This window comes from Panthera pardus, unplaced genomic scaffold (assembly GCF_024362965.1).
Source record: "Panthera pardus isolate Hobbes unplaced genomic scaffold, ASM2436296v1 HiC_scaffold_27, whole genome shotgun sequence".
Classification (NCBI taxonomy): Eukaryota; Metazoa; Chordata; class Mammalia; order Carnivora; family Felidae; genus Panthera; species Panthera pardus.
The window spans coordinates 115,339,514-115,354,819 of NW_026526843.1; the positions used below are offsets into that span (position 1 = coordinate 115,339,514).

The window sequence follows — 15,306 nt, forward strand, 5'->3', positions numbered from 1 at the left end:
AATCAGCCGAAGCTCAAAGAAATGTAGGTCAATCAAATGGAAGAGAGAAGCTCAGTGTAGGTTTTTCAACTGTCCTTTTCCTTTTATAAAACACAATCTATGAATTCAAGGAGACCTGTTTAAGATCTAGTCCCAGACCCTGGATCGCTCCTTGACCTGTGTACGGCCTTTCTACCTTTCATTATCCCTACCCCACCCCTAAGTAGTTAACATTATACTTCATCAGCAATGGCCTTTTTTTTTTTTTTTTTTTAAGGATTAGATTCTTACAGTAGTCTTTAAGTTGGGAGTACTCAACTTAAAAAAATTTTTTTTAATGTTTATTTACTTTTGAGAGAGAGAGAGAGAGACAGACAGAGTGCGGGCAAGGGAGGGGCAAGGAGAGAGGGAGACACAGAATCCGAAGCAGGCGCCAGGCTCCCAGCTGTCAGCACAGAGCCCGACGCGGGGCTCGAACTCACGAACCGCGAGATCGTGACCTGAGCTGAAGTCAGACGCCTAACCACTGAGCGACCCAGACACCCCGGGGAATACTCAACTTTTAAAGCTATCATTCCATTCCCACCTAACCTGTATGTCATAATCATGGAACGATGAGTTCCATCTGGCCAAACTTTCCAGTATTCTAAGTTCTGTCCGTTCTGGCGGCTGTCACGGAGCCCGTGTCCACACGTTCCCTTTGTTCCTGCAAATTGCTTCTAATCAGCTCCTTCCCGTTTTCAGCGGAGTGAGCAATCCAATGACCAACCTTCTTGGAATCATGGGTAAAGCAAGCACAATCAGATCTGAGTAAGGGCTGCAGCCCAGTCACCCTGGAGGAGACACAAGCCACTTTGCTCTAATGGGCGGACTCTCGGAGTTAGACACTGTGCACAGAGAGATAATCCAAGTGGCCAGTCTCTCCGGGTCCTTATCAGTAAATCAATGCTTTCGTGCTGCAACTATTTATTGAGCCAAGAGCACGGTTTCACGTTGTCAGACTCAAGGTTGTCTCTATCTGCTCAGGCTGGACCTTTTCATCTTTTCCTTGGCTGACTCATCCTGTCTGTTTTCTGTCTAAGGCTCAAGATACAACCTCTCAACTTCAGATAAAAACAGCTTTATCCTCCCCTCACCACGAAGCTCACATCAAGAGTTTATCTTCCTTGGAAAACAACTTGCTGACACCATGCAGGATGCATATCTGGGAAGGGAGCCTCCTGGGTAGCTAAGACAGAAAGTGAGGGTGCTGACAAACTCGCTATGGGGGCGGCGGGCAGGCCCTGGGTTTAAGGTAGCAGGGCCACAGGTCCCCAACTTCAGGAGCACCAGAACCCCTTGGGATGCTTGGTAAGAATCCACTTTCCTGGGCCCCACTGTCAGAAATTCAGATTCAGAAGATCTGGGGTTCAGCCAGGAAACTGCAGTTTGGTTTTTTAAAAAATGTTTTTCATGTTTATTTTTGAGAGAGAGAGAGACAGGCAGAGACAGAGAGACAGAGCACGAGTGGGGGAGGGGCAGAGAGGGCGACACAGAATCCGAAGCAGGCTCCGGGCTCCGAGCTGTCAGCACAGAGCCCGACGCGGGGCTCAAAGTCACGAACCGGGAGATCATGACCTGAGCCGAAGTCGGATGCTTAACAGACTGAGCCACCCAGCGCCCAAGAAACTACAGTTTTAATTCGTACGGTTGGGGACTATGATCCGAGACATAATACCATTTACAGAGGGCACAGCGCGGGCAAACCAAAGCATATGCTGGTTGGGCCACCCTTGGAAGAGAGTGAGAAGGCTTTGTCTGGATTGGGAGCAGTGTTTGTACAAAAGGCAGAATAATTTGGTTGCTGAAAAGAAAAACATCAAAGAATAAAGAACACAGAAATGTGACGTATTTGAGGGGCACCTGGGTAGCTTAGTCGGTTAAGCGACCATCTCTTGATTTCGGCTCAGATCATGATCTCACGTGGTTCGCGAGTTCAAGTCCCACATTGGGCTCTGTGCTGACAGCGTGGAGCCTGCATGGGATTCTCTCTCCTTCTCCCTCTGACCCTCCCCTGCTCTCTCTTTCTTTCAATAAATAAATAAACATAAAAAAAAACATGGAGTATTTGAATTTCTTATAACATCATCTGACAAGAAAACCCTGGCAGCAAAGATAGTTAACCAGATTCACTTCCCGATTTGAAATGACACCAGAAAAGATCTGTGGGCCGTCTGGGAGATGGGGTTAAAAACACAAATAACAAGTATCTCAAAAGGGACAGAGTTTTTGTTAGTCTTTCACACATCAATAGCACAAAAGATGAACCTGAAGGGATGATTCGATCCCTTTGATAGAGTACGGTCAATTGAACACCGTGCTTTAAGTCAGGAGGTTCTTAGCTCAGGAATAAACATCCTATGATGGACAGGATAGCATCCCCCACCCTAACAAAGAATGACCCCCAAATGTCAATAGGGTTGATGGGAGAAACCTGCTCTAAAAGATAAAGACTTTATAAAAACATAACCAACGACACTGTTATCACACCTGAAGATCCTAATTACTATTATATTTTAATAAGGCAGGAGCTCCCCAAAACAAGAATGGTGTATTAAGGTCTTAAAGTAGCGGACAGTATTGAACTTAATGCGTATCAGTGAACTTATCTATCTTCAAGCTACTCCAAGATGCTCAATTAGAATTCTCACTTTCGGATAAAGCCAGTGATTGATATATATATATATATATATATATATATATATATATATATATATATATATATATATATATATAAAATATATAAATATATTTATTTATATATAAATATATAAATTTTATAAATATATTTATTTATATATAAATATATAAATTTTATAAATATATAAATATATAATATATATTTATAACATATATAATTATATAAAATATATTATATAATATATACTATAATATATAAATATATAAAATACATAAATAATGTATAAATATATATTTTATAAAATATATAATTTATATAATAATTTATAAAATTTATATAAAAATTTATAAAATAATATATATTTTATATATAATATATAAATAAATATATAAATATATAAATATATTATATATATTTATAATATATATAATTATATAAAATATATATAAGTATATAAAATATATATTGTATAATATATATTGTATAATATATAATTATATAAAATATATTGTATAATATATATTGTATAATATATAATTATATAAAATATATATAATATATAATATGATTATATAAAATATGTATTATAATATATATGTTATATGTTATAATTAAATATAAATATATATATTTATATATTATATATGTTATAATATATAAATATGCATATATAAATATATACATATTTATATATATAAATAAAATGTTGCCTTAAGCCCCCTTCTCTGTCAGCCCCTACTTTCGGCCACGGAATAGACGATTACAGTTGAAGAAGAGATCAGAAATCGTCCGGCCCAACGTTTAGCATGTCAGACGAGGCCCAGAGAGCTCCTCTGTTTTTCCAATAAAACACACGGCTGAATTAGTGCAAGTTTTCATAGAACTCCCTGAAGTAGTTTTAATCCCACTTCGGCATTTGGTCACAAAGGAACAAATCCACAGAAGAGATGTGCAAAATAGCAAACACCAGAAAGTAATGTGCTATTTGCACATTTCTGGAATACTGAGTAATACAAATCATGCCAATATGGGCGGGACGTGGCCGTTGCCGTCTCACTCAAAGCCTGGGACCTCATTTCCACTGAGGGCAATGGGTAATGTATGCATAAACACTTGGGATTGAGCAGGGGGGGGGTTGCCGCCGGCTGGCTGGGTGATGTGTGGTGGCAAGCAGCAAAGGGACGGGCAGGGGACAAAAGCAAAGTCTTCAGTCCAGTGACTGATGTGGAGCTTTGAACGTTGCCGAGAAAGCAAGCAGGAACGGCGCGCTCGGTGTTTGGGTAGGGAGAGGGTTTGAAAAACAAGGTATGTCAAAAGAAGTAAACATGACGGGGCTGGGGGGTGGGGGGAGTTATCCCTACCACATGAAGGTAATTAATTAAATGCCATCCTACACGGAAAAGCATTCAGAAAACCACAAGCGCTAGGTTGACTGTGAAGGGTTATTATTGTTGTTACTGCTGAGAATCATCCAAAACCAATTACAACACATACCAAGGGATGGAGGTGAGATGAGGTGACGAGGGGCCGATAGAGAATCATGAACAAATTCTGTCATTCCTCAAGTCAAGACCTCACGGCGGCGATCAGTTCTCATTTCTCATTTTTTGGGCTATGGAGCATTGGGCTTCTTAGTTAGGACCAGTTGCCCAGTGTGTGGCTCTCGGTGGGAGATCTCCCAAGGGGAAAGCCTAAGGCTGTCACACCGAGACCGGGACTCGAACGCATGACCTACACTCAGCCAATCAGAAAGCCCCAGTAATGACTGGGCATCATGACGGAGGCTGGCACGAGATTATTCTCGGTGGTGGAGTTGGGCCCTTAAAGGTTGGAGGGAGCGGGGGAGGCCAGGAGTAGCGGTGCTGGAGGTGAGGCCCTGACCAAAGCAGAGTGTGATTTTGGCCTTGTGCTTGGTCATGAGGCCCACTGTCAGTTCTTCCTTTTTCTCTGAGTCTGATCTCTCCTTTTTCTGGTGATTATATGAAGCAGCCAGGTCCTCCTCAATTCCTTTTGGCTTGCGTTACGCAGAGCTGGATTCCATATTTTATTTTATTTTTTTAAGTGTTTCTTTCCAAAGGAGAGAGAGACGGAGCGTGAGTGGAGGAGGGGCAGAGAGAGAGAGAGAGAGAGAGACAGAATCCGAAGCAGGCTCCAGGCTCTGAGCTGTCAGCACAGAGCCCGACGCAGGGCTTGAACCCATGAACCGCGAGATCAGGACCTGAGCCGAAGTCGGACGCTCAACCGACTGAGCCACCTGGGCGCCCCTGGATTCTATATTTTATAAACAACAATCTTGACGGCCTGTGTCATTGTAGAGCGACCATCCGAGGGATACTTAGAATAGCCTGAGTTCTAAGGAATAATAAATAATTTAGGGCAAAAACTTGCATGAGTATTTGTAGTACTAGTAAAAGGCTTATTAGTCCCCAGGCAAATTCACAGTTTTCTAAATCGCAATCTTAAGCATTTATCTTGTCTTCTCCGTGTTCCATCCTCACCCTCAAAGTTCAGTGTGTATGTGAAGAGCCCCCCCATGATCAAGGCCGGGCATAACACGCGGTGTAACCAGCATGCAGTTTGCACGGAGGGCTAGAAATACAAAACGCCTACTAGTCAGCTCACGGCCTGTCGCAGAGAGAGTGAGCAAAGGCTCTGTTCTAAACCATCCCCATGATGCCTCTGCTAACACACGTGCCTTACCTTCCTAAACACCAGCACGGGCTTTTATGCCAGCGACGAAACGTGCAAACAGACCACAAGGTTTTAAGGTACACTCTAGTTGATCCAGGCGTTTATCGTTGGCTACGAATTTGCACAGCCGAACGATGACGTAAAAATCCCACGTTTATACCAGCCAAGGAAAAAAAGCCAGAATCAACATAAACAGCCACCAGAAGGGAACTGGTTAAAATAGGCTATCGCCATACGATGGGCTACCGCGCAACCATGGGATAAGGCAAATGTACACGTAATAATACACAAGGATGCCCGAGGTATCCGGGGTTGTCCGGGGCAGATGTGCAGCGCCAGCCTATTTTATCAGTTGGTATGTTTCCGCTCACAAGGTTGCTGAGGAGTTAATGGGCCTATTTATAAGTGGCGTAAAAACTCTCCTGGAAGCTCATATAAGGTAGCGTTATCCCTGCGAGGAATAGCGACCGAGAAAAGGTAAACTGTGGCTGGCTTACCCATCCCGAGTCCATGTTATTTTTAGAATTGTTTTTCTAAAGGTCAAAAATGCTCGGATTGTACTAGAAAGAAAACACTGATTTAAATCTGTGGACTATTCAGGAAACTCGTCCAAATTAGCGTTACTTGTAATTAGCGTGGTGAACGGACTGCGCTGATTTAGAGCAACACTGATTTGAAGTGCTTCGTAATTCTGATGTTATGGGACTAAGCTATCACCTCTGGGTTTTTATGGTGTTTTAAGATCATCTCAGTCATTGACATGGTGAACACTAACGGCCAAAGATGACCTCTGTGTCTCTGTTCCTTCTGTGTTGATTAACTCGTCCGGGTTCGTGAATCCTGACTCACCTGAAATCTGAACAGAATAAACTGGTGATTCAGAGGTGGCTCGATACTAAACACTGATGATGTCTGAATGACTAGTCCTCAATTATTTTACATCAAAGAGAAGACGGCAAAGCTCTCCAAATAAGGTACCTTTTGAAAAACCATCTTGGGGACGGCCGTAGGTAAATGCAGAAAAGTCTTCTTAGCCAAAATGTCATCAGGGGCCCATATCTGATTATCCATATTCTGGCTGGTGGACATTTAGCAAGGTACGAGGGGCGTGATCGCCAGAACTATGGCAGCCGGGCCATTTCGATTCAAGGACTTTCAGATATGTCACCAGGCTGCAGAGTAAGTTAGGCCCCAGCGTCTCATTTCTGAGGTGGACAGACCTTGATAGTCAGCTTAGACAGGGATGACCAGGCCCGAGAAAATGCTTCTCGAGTAGGAGACTTGACAGTGACAAATTGCAGAAATGCCACGTAGCCTAAAAAGCCAACTAGGCTCAGAGACAGTAGCACTTTACGGATGTTCGTCCATGTCTATGGATACGTGTTCGTGCCTTTCAAATTTAAATTCAGACAACATGGTTGTCATATCCAAAATGGCTCCTATGGGAAACTTTTAAGGCACTCCAGGCCTACCGTCCCCACATCCTGAGAAGACCCCAGAAACTCTTAATTTCTCCCGGAGTCTATTCTTGAACTGTGGTGGCCAGAGGTCGAACCATTCGAGTCTATGATAGCCACGTGAATCTGGACCCAAAGCTCAGGACAGTCGGTCAATGTAGAAGTTGCTTTAGCAGTTTGAATTCACATGAAGGACAGGACTCTCTGGAGCCCTTGAGTCAGCAGACCTGATTCTTCCACGGCTGCCCTGTATGTAATTCTGTACTAGAAGATATAAACAAAATCAACTTTCCTCGGGAGACTTTTCAACCAGTCCAGAGCTGAAGCTGTATGACAACAACATGCTAGGTAGTCTGGGAGTGCAGCTTTGGCCTTGGAGCTGGATGACAGAGGCTATGCAGGCCCAGGGCCATCATTTAAAACAGGTGTGGGGGAGGGGCGCCTAGGTGGCTCAGTCGATTAAGCCTCCAACTCTTGATTTCAGTTCAGGTCATGATCTCACGGTTCGTGAGTTCCGGTCCCGCATCCGGCTCCACACTGACGGTGCAGAACCTGCTTGGGATTCTCTCTCTCTCTCTCTCTCTCTCTCTCTCCTTATCCTCTTTCTCTCTCAAAAACGAATAAATAAACTTAAAAAGAAAATTGGTGTGGGGGACATGTGAGAATGAGCAGGGAGGAAGAGGGTGCAGGGAGCCCATTATCGCGCTGCTAAGAGGCACCTTTCCAGATTCAAATGGAGGGAATGCGAGGGATTTTGATGCCAAGATATATAAATATTAATGGCAAAAATCAGTACTCTTTTCGTTCTCTAAACTATCGTTCCACCATCTTTGTCCAATTGCAACTTCAAAACCTACCCTAGTGTTGCACGTCATTTCGCATTTATCTGTCATGAGTTGCTTGGATCAACAAAGAGGAATCAGGGAAGTTTCATTTAAGTTTCAGCAAGAACCTTAATGGCATAACAAAACACTCGCAGGGGTGGGAAGCAGACAGACCACAATGGGGGCGGTGCTCTGACCCCTGAGCATAAACAATAAGGCACACGAAGACACTTGGAGCTCGTCCGGCTCTGGCAAACAGCCCTTTTTGTCTTTGAAGCCCTCAGTGACATTGTCGAAATACATCTTCAAAAACAGGAAGCTGTGTGATTTTTGATTTTCTGGCGACCTCGCCCTTTCTTGTGAACTGCAAACCGGACCATGAGCTTTGATTCACAGTAAAGGCTGGAGGTAGAAACAAAAGTATTTCCTTTTCACCTAAATGTCCATGTTTTCAGAAGCAGCGATGAGGCTAAGCCATCAGGTGCCCGACAGACATTCCTGAAACGAGATGGAGGTGCGTCTAGCTTTCGTTTGGGTTTGTAGCTAGAACGGGGAGGAGAATCCGCCTTGATGAGAGGAGAAATTCGGTCCGTGAGCAGGGATGTACTAGATAATTAGCCATCCCAGGAGGCGATGACTGATTTGTCAGAACACGACAGCAAATGCGTATAGAAATATAACGGAGTATCTGTTTCTTCATCTTTACGTCGAGGAAGTTGACCTAGAACAGGGGCCGAAAAACTTTCTGTAAAGGGCCTGATAGTAAATAAAAGGGTCCTTTTTTCTGGCCAGTCTCTGTTGCAACGACTCCAGTCTAGACAATACGAAAATGAACGGGCATAGCTGGGTGCCAATAAAACTTTATTTACAAACAGGTGGCAGCGGGCTGCATTTGGCCTGTGAGCCACAGTTTGGTGACCCCTGATCTAGATGATTATCCTTCATTCTCTCTGACCAGTGAGGCATCTTTCTGAGCGACACAAGAGCAGCGAAAATACCAGCATGCTCTTTCTCCCTCGCACTGACTTCTTCACGTCAACTCGCATTCTAAAACGTGGCGGCCCTCGAGGGAGGAGCTCTCTCTTTCCCTCTCTGCCTCTCGATCTTTATCCGCTGCATTCTGACTTCCCCACACGGGGCTTCACAAACTACCAAGGTGCCCTTCTCGTGGTCAAGGCTGGGGGTGGCCATCCAAGCCTCAACATTCTGGACTCCCATGAGGTCTTTGAATTTACTGACCTCTCCATAACTCTTAAAATCCTGGACCCCGTCCTCCAGCCTATCCTCCTGCCTCTGCCTGTCGCATCAAGGTCTGTACCACTGCCAAGGTCAGCCCGAGCCCCCGCCAGTGTCGTTCTCCACGAGACCTGTCAGGCATCCCCTCTCTCCTGATTATTTCCCTGAGATAACTTGGATGACTGTGCCTTCATCTGCCCCAATCCCAAAGCTGACAATCTTGGAGTCATCTATGACCCCCCACCTTTGACCTGCAAGCCGGTCGCTTCACACAGGGCCTGCCCCTTCCCCGGCTCCCTGAATCGGTCCCTTGTCATCCCCTGGATGTAAAAAGTGTCTTTCCGTTGAAGGACTCAGAAAGGCGTTTGGATGACTGAATGAAGCTCTCTGAAAAATGGAAATCAGAAGCTAAGGAGAAAAACCACTTCTTTGAGAAGAGTCGAGTAGTGGAATGGAGACAGGTGACAGGACCACCAGACAGAACTTTCATGGGCTGTAGGTGCTTCTCCCTTCAAAGAGCCCTTCCTCTACCAAAATATGTATGTATATGTTCAAAGTTAGATTTTAGGACTATGTTGCTTTGATGGGGAGTCCAGTCCAGGCTGGATCATATTAGTTTTTTCCCTTCCGATTTTTCAAAGAAATCGAAATCATTTCATGGGTCCTTAGTTCTGTACCTAATGGAGAAGTCACTGCTGGGCATATTTGTCATCAGATGTTACTAAAACCACAAGAAGTTCTCTTAAAAAAAAAACCTCGTCGTGGAAAACATTTCCTGTCTTAAACTGTGTATCCCTCTTTTTAAAGAAAGACGTAACTAATGTCTGCCAACAAGAAATGCGGATGTATTGGAATTATATTTATCCATAAAATATAATATTTGGTGGCGTTCTTAGATTCCGATATAAGGATGAAAAATAACCTTGTAATATTTCAAGATGCGTGATTAATCTTAGGGGGAAATCAGCCTTCTGATTTGGCTGTTCTTTTTGTTTTTCTAGCTTTATAATTGACAAAAATTATGTATATTTAAGGTACGCCACATCTTGTTTTTGGTGTCTATTCACATTGGGAAATGATTGCTACGGTCAAGCTAATTAACACGTCCATCACCTCGCCTAATGACCATTGTTCTTGTTCTGTTTCCTACTGAGGACACTTAGGATCCACACGGCAAATTATAAGTATACAATACAGTATTACTGACTCCGGTCACCGTGCCATACGTTACATCCCCAGAACGTACTCATCCCACAGACCTGAAACCTTGTACGTGTTGTTCAACACCTCCCCATTTCCCCCCACAGCCCCAGGCAGCCAGTCTGTTTTCTGCTTCAGTGAGTGCCACTCCTGCAGATTCCGCACAGAAGTGATTTCATGTAGCATTTGTCTGTGTCTGGTTTATCTCACGTAGCGTAATGTCTTCCAGGTTCATCCATGTTGTCCCAAATGGAGCAGGGTTTGCTTTTTTTTTTTTTTAAAGACTGAATCATATTCCTCTGTGTGTGTGTGTGTGTGTGTGTGTGTGTGTTAGTGGTACAACGAACGTGGGGGTACACGTAAGTCTTTGAGATCCTGATTTCATTTCCTTTGGACACAGATCCCCCCAAGTGGGATCGCCGGATCATACAGTAGCTCTATTTTTTAATTTTTTGAGCAATCCCCAGAGTGTCATCCATGATGGCTGTACCAATCTACACTCCCACCAATAGTGCACAAGGGTCCCTGAGAAAATAAACGGGGGTAGGGGGGGGGAGGGCGCCTGGGTGGCTCAGTCAGTTAAACATCCGACTTTGGCTCAGGTCGTGATCTCAACGGTTCCTGAGTTGGAGCCCAGCATCCGGCTCTGTGCCGACAGCTCGGAGCCTGGAGCCTGCTTCGGATTCTGTGTCTCCCTCTCTCTCTGCCCCTCTCCTGCTCATGCTCTCACACGCTCGCTCTCTCTCTCTCTCTCTCAAAAATAACTAAACACTAAAAAATATAAAAATAAAAAATAAAAAGGAAAAGAAAAGAAATAGTGAAATGTCTATTTGTGCCCTGACAATGAAACGAAAGCCAGCTATCGCCTTTGGCTACTACTGGAGAAGGCATCAATCTCAAGCAAAAACTCTCTAGAGTTTCCGTTCTGCAAATCAATTGAACGTGTTGCTTCGTATCCTGATTTATTTGGACGAGCCTTGTGGTTCGCTCAGCCAACATGTGTGGGCATAAACCTTAGGCCAGGAACTGTGCTAGGTCTGGCTGTACCACGCTAAGTACGTGGCTTCTATTTTATCGGTGACATTCGACACTGTGGAAATTGACCTATCATAGATTATTCAGGAGCTGCTGTCCACGCAGTCACTGCAATTATGCGGGACAACACGGTTAAACCGTGGCTCTGACAAGGCAGAAGTGATTGCTACTTTGCCTTACAAGGCATTTTATGCTTCCTGGTGGGGTGGAGGAGGGTGGGATTTCGAGGAAAGTTCATCCGTGTGCCTTGCTAAGTAACGATTACGTGTGGATGACACCTCAGCTTCTCTCAAGAGCGAGGAAGGTAGCGCATGTTTTAGGCCCAAGTGTCTCCAAGGGGTTTTGTGAAACACGGGAGACTATTCAGTTTACATAAAAACAACCCGGGTCCATTCAGGATCTGAGGCAGCCTGCTGTCTTTAACATGAGACTAGGAGCTCGAGCCCTTTATTGGATGCGCGACCTTCTGTGAGGAGCTTAGTTTCTGATTTAGAATCTCTCTCAGGATTGTCGCCGGAAGCAGACGGCCCGCGTGTCAAGGGCCCCGGGCCAGAGGGGACACTCATCAGACGCCCGCCTCCTCACTCATTGCAGACAACCCCACCCGCATCATCAACAGTTGTCTCTGATGCACTTTGGAATCAACTGCCATGCAGGTGTCTGATTCACCGGGGGGGCGGGGGCACAGCCTGTGGTGGGGGCGGGGGTGGGGGGTGGGGGGTGGGAGGTGGCTACAAAGAAATTACTTTGACTAAGAAGCCCAAGCTAAGCAGACGGTTGCCACAGATGGTGGGGAGGGGGAGGGGGCCTCAGTCTCAGCCCTGTTGACATTTAGGGACAGATAATTCCGTGTGTGTGTGTGGTGTGTGTGTGCGGGGGGGGTTGACCTGTGCACTGTGGCGTGTTTAGCGGTCTCCCTGACCGCTACCCACTGGAGGCCCCCGCCCCCAAGTGTGACAACTGAAGCAGCCTCCAGACCCTGCCGGATGTCCCCTGGAGGCCGAGACGGGCCCCAGTCGAGAACCGGTGACTTAGATGATCGGCGTCTGCCCCCGAGACCTGCCAGATCGTCCTGAGAACCAAATGAAAGAGAGTACGGGAAAGTGAAACCACCCAGTAGAGCCTGCAGCCCCAGGGGCTCCGGGTGCCGCCTGCACGGGCCCATCCCTGGGGAGAGGCCCACATCCTGAGGCCCAGGCCGCCTCCCGCTGCGGCCCCCCAGGAACCCGGTGGGTAAGGACGCAGGCAGCCGTGTGCTGTGGGGCTCCCCGAGGGGTTCTGGGCCACAGCAGCGTGGGGAACTCCGCTCTGAGCAGATGTGGCGTTGACTCACGTGCGGACAAAGGCAGCATTTGCACACGGCCACCGAGGGCCGGCTATGGTGGTCCGTGCTGCGGGGGGGGGGGGGGGGGGGGGGAGACCCGCCAAGATCCTGTTCTTGCCCTCCAGGGACTTCCGATATAGTTGGAAAGACTCCAGGACAGGCCACTGAGAAGAGCCCTCCTCAAGTTGGCACAGAGGAGAGGAAGGGGGGACACTTTCGAAGCAGATAAACGCTTGTGTGGAGCCTGATGATGCCAGAGCCCGAGTTCGGGCAAAAAGGGTGGCCAAGCGTCTAAAAGTTGGAGAAAACGCTGACACGTAAGGGAACACAAAACAGTGAAACAGCTAGAGGATATTGGGTGGCGGAAACCCCCATCCCTGCGCCACCAGCCCGGTCGGCTCAGTCAGCAACGTCCGCTGGGCCGGCAGAGCCAAAATGGCTCCTTCAGGCTACAGGGTGGGGATGCTCCCAAGTCTTTGGACCAAAAGCCACATCTTAGACTTCTGGACGCTTTCACACTGAGTGCTAAGTTTGTTTTTCTGACATGTTATGAAAAATTGCAAATATAGGGGCAAATATAGGGGTGGCTCAGCTTAAGCGTCCGACTTGGGCTCAGGTGGAGGTCTCACGGGTGTGGGTTCGGGCCCTTCATCGGGCTCTGTGCTGACAGATTGGAGCCTGCTTTGGATTCTGTCTCCCCCTCTCTTTTTCTCTCTCTCTGCCCCTCCCCTGCTCGTGCTCTGTCTCTGTCTCTCAAAAAATAAAATAAAAGACATTAAAAAAAAAAAAATCAGTCCGACATCTGTTGACAAGCATTTTGATTATTTGTTAGGTCACATAACTGAGTGGAGCGCGAGTTGGGGTGGGAGGAGTCAGGCCTCCTGTTGTTAGAAACCGAGTCTCTAAATTACTATACTTATCCTAATAACTCTTGAGAAATAGCCTTTGAATTTGCTTAAACATTTCCTGTGGTCTTCGCAGATAACCTCTAGTGGGGGAAAAAAAAAATTTGAAGTGTCCATATTGGCCCTCAACGCTCTGGTTAGTTAACAAAACCCATGTGAAAAATGTCTTGGGGCTTCCTCAGCCCAGAGGCGCCTCAAATAGACTTCCTCGCTTCACCGAGGCCCAGAGATTTGCGTACTGAGTTGTTTCTTTTTGAGAGACATCTCACAAACACCCCAGCTGGGAAAAGGGGCAAACCGCCCCGTCTGAGAGCGTACAAGAGCTCCTTCAGGGTTTTGTGACTTGAACGCTCGGCGTTCTTAAAAGAATGCTTGGAGCCTGCGGAACACCGGAGAATCCTTTTCGGTTCATTTCCAGATGGTCGTGCCTGACAAGGAGTAGTTCTGGGACCCTCATTTGTCCACACCTGCCATCTCATCCTGCTTTGTGAGGGAGAACGTTTCCTTGATTTGGCATTCTTTTAAAGAAAATCGAGATAGCATTGAATTCTTAGCTGAAGATCACTAGCTGGTGTGTGTGTGTGTGTGTGTGTGTGTGCGCGCGCGTCTGATTACGGGGTTTGCAAGTTGTATGGATCCAGAGCTTGAACGAGAGGGAACCCTGAGGCAATTCTGGTTCAAAGTTGCCCAAGATGTCTCATTGGCTAATTAGGGTGCCCAGTGGGCGGTGGGGAAATGAGGATAGCTGGTGGTGTTTAGTGTCAGGACTCGGGGATTCCCCGCGGGCTACTGAGGCCTCTCGGGTACGAAGGCGTGCTGACTTCAAGGGCAAAGATGGCTGCCAAGCCAGCCGGGCCCTGTGGGTGGAGACGCCAATGTGCCTAAGGCAGGAGGCCATGTTGGGGCGGAGAGAATTGTCTGGGACGAGCCAGCAGGGCGGTCAGAGGGGTAGGGACCCAGAGCGGACAATGAGGAAGCAGGCCCAGGTGCAGCATACAGAGGTGGAGAAAGAGCCGGAGACACCATCGTCCCTGATCTCTGAGGCCGGGGACCCTCACATTTCCCAGCCCACCATTTTAGGCAGACACTGGGCCCAGTGGAGTAGGAAAGTCCCGGATAGAGTCAAATCCATCGTCAGCATTTCTAGTCTAAAGAGGGGGAAAGGCTTTGCAGGAATTTTCTGGCAGAGGAGACAGGCCTAAGTCTGTAGCTAAGGGGCCGCGTGTGGGTTGTTCCTTTCTGCCCGACTGAAGACACAGGGTACCACTGGCGGCCAGAGGCTCGTGGCCCTGGGGTCCATCTGGAAAGCAGGAGAGGAAAGGCATGGGCGGGGGGTCAGCACCTGTGGGGGGCTCCTGCAGTGAAAGAGCAGGTGACGACCAGGTATGAAGGAGACCGGTAATAACAGAGTACGCTCTGGATGGCCTTGATTGTGGCTGCCTGATCTTTGTTCCTTCCTGACGTCACGCAGGTCACACGAGGGTGAACTCAGTGTCAGGGGGAAGCAAGCCTGAGTCGCCGAAAGACACAGAGCACGTCTCCCAGAACATTCGGCCCTGCTCCAATCCCCTGCAAGCCATTTGCCGAGCAAGCCTTCGACTTGGTAGGTTCACTAGAGCATCGTGTAATGCTCTGTGGGAGTGAATGAAGTAGGACAGGACCCAATTAAATGCCCCGAGCCTGTGGCGGGCCCTCCTCCCTGGTCCTCAAGCCCAACGAAGGCTTGTGAACCACTTCTTTTTTTTTTTTTTTATGTTTATTTATTTTGAGAGAGAGAGTGCACACATGCCCCCACAAGTGGGGGAGGGGCAGAGAGAGAGGGCGAGAGAGGGAATCCCAAGCAGGAGCCACAGCACAGAGCCTGAAGCAGGGCTCGAACCCATGAACTGCGAGATCAGGCCCTGAGCCGAGATTATGACCTGAGCTGAAATCAAGAGCCAGATGCTTAACCACCTGAGCCATCCAGGTGAATCAT

At 46.9% G+C, this 15,306-nt stretch overlaps 2 long non-coding RNA genes across 2 annotated transcripts in view; one reads left to right on the forward strand and one right to left on the reverse strand.

Moving 5' to 3' along the window:
- Nucleotides 1–15,306, reverse strand: part of LOC128773860 (uncharacterized) — a 196,897-nt gene that overhangs the window by 145,421 nt on the left and 36,170 nt on the right. The gene's annotated exons all lie outside the window — the stretch shown is intronic.
- On the forward strand, nt 7,878–13,143 carry LOC109248365 (uncharacterized). Its single transcript, XR_002072015.2, has 3 exons — nt 7,878–8,145; nt 11,608–11,758; nt 12,552–13,143. It is a non-coding gene; the product is annotated as an uncharacterized LOC109248365 (long non-coding RNA).